General features: G+C 42.9%; 1 long non-coding RNA gene across 1 annotated transcript; it reads left to right on the top strand.

The window, feature by feature from the left end:
- The first annotated feature begins 570 nt into the window (after positions 1–570).
- On the top strand, positions 571–2,392 carry LOC139027348 (uncharacterized). The gene is made up of 3 exons (XR_011479432.1): positions 571–663; positions 737–795; positions 2,285–2,392. It is a non-coding gene; the product is annotated as an uncharacterized lncRNA (long non-coding RNA).
- Positions 2,393–4,975: the final 2,583 nt, after the last annotated feature.

The raw sequence follows: 4,975 nt of genomic DNA, 5'->3' as shown, positions 1-4,975 counted from the left end.
GTACAGCTGTAATTCAGACAAACACATTCTCACCTATTCAGGATAAGGTATATATATATCCCACTTAAGACACTCCTTCTCTCCAATCCTTACATCTTACGGTTTAACAGGAAAAGAGTAACAAGATACCAAACCCTTATTACTCCCTTCAGGGAATTTGTTCTCACCTCCTGACCTCAACCCCTCCATCTAATCCACAGAGGTCCATCTGTCTACCCTGTATCAACACGTTGCTCTCCTCTTGTCCACCCAACACATTCCACAGCTGTCTTTCACAGCTGTCTTTCTACAGACCCAGTCTCTTTCACTCCTTAATATACAATGTGTCTGATCTATCATGTCTTTAATATCTCAATGTTCAAAACGTAGAATCCAACACATGGCACATTTTAGACCATTCCATTGGTCGTTACGTGAAATCTCCACGCACCAGGGGCAACGGGACATACAAATAAAATCGGCAATTATCGAATCTCCTGACTTTCATTGGGCAATTAGCAACACCTGAGTATATCAGTTGTCACTTATAAGCCAGCCATTGATTAGCCATTGATTAGCAGTGTCTGGGGATTCTTAAGAAACAACCAAAACATTTGCATTAGTTCTGAATATGATTGTGGTTTTGTTTAGAAAAATAGCTATGGCTTTAGAACTCTTGTTAAGGTTAGCRGTTCCATTTATTGATCTAGTTTCTGTCCATTGTCTAACAGTTTTGTAACATTTGAATGTTTTGTAGAGTTTCTTGGGTATGTTGCCTGCTAATTGGAGAGAGAACCAGTTCTCATAACCCAAAAGGTGAGTGGTTGTTCTACATATTGATTTGGTTCAAATAACCGTAGTTATATAAACTCAGCAAAAAAAGAAACGTCCTCTCACTGTCAACTGTGTTTATGTTCAGTAAACTTAACATGTGTAAATATTTGTATGAACATAACAAGATTCAAAAACTGAGACAAACTGAACAAGTTCCACAGACGTGACTAACAGAAATGTAATAATGTGTCCCTGAACAAAGGGGGGGTCAAAAAGTAACAGTCAGTATCTGGTGTGGCCAACAGCTGTATTAAGTACTGCAGTGCATCTCCTCCTCAGGGACTGCACCAGATTTGCCAGTTCTTTCTGAGAGATGTTACCCCAGTCTTCCACCAAGGCACCTGCAAGTTCCTGGACATTTCTGGGGGGAATGGCCCTAGTCCTCACCCTCCGATCCAACAGGTCCTAGACGTGCTCAATGGGATTGAGATCCGGGTTCTTCGCTGGCCATGGCAGAACATACATTCTTGTCTTGCAGGAAATCACGCACAGAACGAGCAGTATGGCTGGTGGCATTGTCATGCTGGAGGGTCATGTCAGGTTGAGCCTGCAGGAAGGTTACCACATGAGGGAGGAGGATGTCTTCCCTGTACTGTGACACACTGCCCCAGACCATGACGGACCATCCACCTCCAAATCGATCCCGCTCCAGAGTACAGGCCTCGCTGTAACGCTCATTCCTTCGACGATAAACGGAACTCTGACCATACCCGGGCGTGGAGACAAACGCGTGTCTGGTCCAGCGACAGTGTTTTGTGGCCCTAGGCGACGTTGTTTCTGGTGAGGAGCCTGCCTTACACAGCCTGCAAGCCCTCAGTCCAGCCTCTCTGTCTATTGCAGACGTCTGAGCACTGATGGAGGGGTTGTGCGTGTCCTGTGTAACTCGGCTGTTGCCGTCCTGTACGTCTGTCCGCAGGTGTGATGTTCGGATGTACGATCTTGTGCAGGTGTTCCGTGGTTTACCACTGCGGGACGATCAGCTGGTCGTCCTGTCTCCCGTGTAGCGCTGGCCACATCTGCAGTCCTCATGCTCCTTGCAGCATGCTAAGGCACGTTACGCAGATGAGCAGGGACCCTGGGCATCTTTCGTGTTTTTCAGAGTCACTAGAAAGGGCCTCTTTAGTTGTCCCTAAGTTTGTCATTACTGTGACCTTAATTGCCCACATCTGTAAAGCTGTTTAGAGTTTTATATTCATTATATATGTAAAAGTAGTATGTTAACAGAAGTATTTCCAATATTGAATCCAACAAAATTTGTAAATAAGATTGATGTAGAAGCTTTAACTATTGTTCATTAGTTTACTCCAATTAGGGAGGGTGGTGGGTTAGTGGAAAATATTGTATGTGTTGTTGGAAATGATGCAGGCATTACATTGCTCAGATGTAGCTTCTATCTGCAAAATTAAAAGCTGATCTACCCCTAAACAAAACGAGCATTTTGCTTTTATTTAACTTTGTCTTTGTTTCCTAGGTGATTATGGATATAATCCCCTAACTGCACCAAAGTAACCGGGCTCTATGCCCCAGCAGAATAAATAGCGCCCGTGTCTCCCGCAACATAACAAGACCCGGCACATGCGGCAGGACACTGGCATCAGAAGGCGCCTGCTGTTGCAGAACGAGAAAACTGGACCCGCAGATCTTTGAGGCGCCTTACCTCAGCAGAACAATAGTCCTCGGCAGACAACAGGACTCCAGAGACGAAGCCACGTGCCCAGCAGTCTTTGACAAAGAAATTGATACTACTGTAGTGCATGATTCTATGATTAACATTATTCTGCCTAAAAATTACACCATTATTACAATATTTGCTTAAAGATTATCAGTTTAAAGTTGTTGTTGCTGTACATAGTGTCTTCAGAAATAATTCAGCAACCCATTGACCTAATCCCCAATTGTAGCCTGAATTCAAAGTGTGTAATTATATATTTTTTAATTACTATCTACACCGACCCATATATGTAAATATGTTTTGGAAATGTGACAAGATGTATTGAAAATGACCATGACTAAATACTCATTGTACCTGGGAATGATCTCCAGGTTAGAGGTAATACATTTGTTAATTACACACTGGCGAACACTAGCTACTGCCTTCGGAAGAATACTTATATTTAAACTATGTGTTAATTTGGACTGTATATGTATTTCAGAAAAATGTCAATATTCTTCGATTGACTGGGTGTTCACCTTGGGCATATTGGAGCAAGCAACTTTTGGCGACCCAGTCTTGAGTCTTTAGTGCGTGAATCCTATAGATTCAACCTTGGCTAGTTCACTGGCACATTTGATGTTTGCTCAAAATGCACGCTTGGTAGTTTGTTCCTGCTAGCAACATTTCATCGGCATGGTGATTAAAATGCATCAGCTGAGTGCTTTAGTGCTGGTAAAAGCTGAATCAGCTAACCAGGATGGTGGTCAGTGCTCAGGGATCTTCGTTAGGATTGCTAGTTCTTAGCGTCATGCAAGGTTTATTTTTCTTTGATCCTGAAATCACGCCCAGTCCTTAATGATTGATAGCATAGCCTTCTAACGATACGTGCCGGCCACCGGCTATGCTGAAATATGCGAGTGGTGATCTAATTATGTGATTGCCCCAATAACTCAATTCACTGTATTCAGGGACAATTTAATTGTGACTTGACATTTTTCATGCAGATTGACTTTGGGTGCTTTTGAAAACGGATTCAAATGTTTTATTCTGTATTGCGGCTGTTCTTTTTCATAGTCAATAGGCTAGTATTGTGAGAAAGTAACTACAGTGATCCATCCTCAGTGTCTTCTAGTCACGAGGCCATTACACTGAATTGTTTTAAAGTCACCATTTCCTATGTCGAATATCCTCTGAACGGTGATCTGTCCTTTACGGCAACTGGGTTAGAATGGAGGCACCGGTATCTTTAGTGACCGGTATGAGGACACCAGAGTATAGATCACTTGAGGGACGAATCCATTGTCGTGCTTTTTTCTACCACTAGCCATGAGTGCCTTTTCCGGCATTGGAAAACCTCTTAGTCTTTATCAGTTGAATCTGTTGAATTACAACTGCTCAAATAGCAATGATATAAGCAATTTTACTCTTCCGAACTGATTAGGCTTCTCCAACGAAGGCGTTGGAAATTTGAATACTTGAATGACCCCAAAATTCAGCTTTTCATTGTAATAATTTGCTGTAAAAACTTATTCCATTATTCCACATGTATGTTGTTTTGTGGTGTGTGTGTAGTTTATCGGTTCAAAAAATATACATTTTAAATTTAGGTGATGTGAAAAAGTCAAGGGTTGTGAATAGTCTGAAGTCACTGTAAAGCCGCCTGCATTGAAGACATAACAGTTATGGTCTGCTCGATATGTTTCAATCGTTTGGGAAGTGAAATAGAGGTCAAAACTTTAGCTCGTGTACAAGCCAAATATTGATTGTGGTCATAGTAAAGATCAAAAGATTGGCAGTCATTGCAAAACATATATTGTGTAAATCTGTGAACTTAGAAGTGAGTGAGGGAGAAGTAATGCCAAGTCAGAGTCAGAGCCTGGCAAGTGTGGTGCAATTACAACACCCTCAACAGTGAGCAAAGACAAAGGAGTTTGACTGTGCTACAGGAAAAGGAGGGGAACACAGACCCATTCCATTGACGGGGCTGTAGCGCAGCAGTCGAGAGTCAGTTCCTTGTGTCTACACTCACCAACAACTATCATGGTCGAAACACAACGACAGTCCGTGAAGAGGCTAACGACACCAATTCCCTCGAGTCAACTGAGAAGATTGCGCTGGGTCCCAGATTCTCAATATACAGCTGCAACAATGGTGAGTCATCACCCCCGGTGTATATGGCAACATGCTCGGGGCATGCTGACCACAAGGGCTACAGAGTAATGAGATGGCCAGTAATACATTCTGGGCCGAAGCTTCCTGCCTCCAGGACTATATAGCTAGCCGTGCAGAGGCAGGCCAAAAAATTGTGAACGACTGCCAGTCCTTACCCAATATAGACTGTTCTTCCATGCATATCAGTGTCCCCTGTATAAGATCTTCATATATAATTTTGCCATACAGGACTTTTATGTTTTTTAGTCTGGAGGTTCGGATTTGCAGCAGCACCACTGTCGATCCAGGGATGGGGTGCGACAGACGAGTCAGGGTCCAAGATAGTAGGGTCTCCGC

The sequence above is a fragment of the Salvelinus sp. IW2-2015 genome, unplaced genomic scaffold (assembly GCF_002910315.2).
Source record: "Salvelinus sp. IW2-2015 unplaced genomic scaffold, ASM291031v2 Un_scaffold10555, whole genome shotgun sequence".
Taxonomy (NCBI): Eukaryota; Metazoa; Chordata; class Actinopteri; order Salmoniformes; family Salmonidae; genus Salvelinus; species Salvelinus sp. IW2-2015.
The sequence above is the reverse complement of the archived record's forward strand: the minus strand, read 5'-3'. Positions and strand labels throughout refer to the sequence as shown.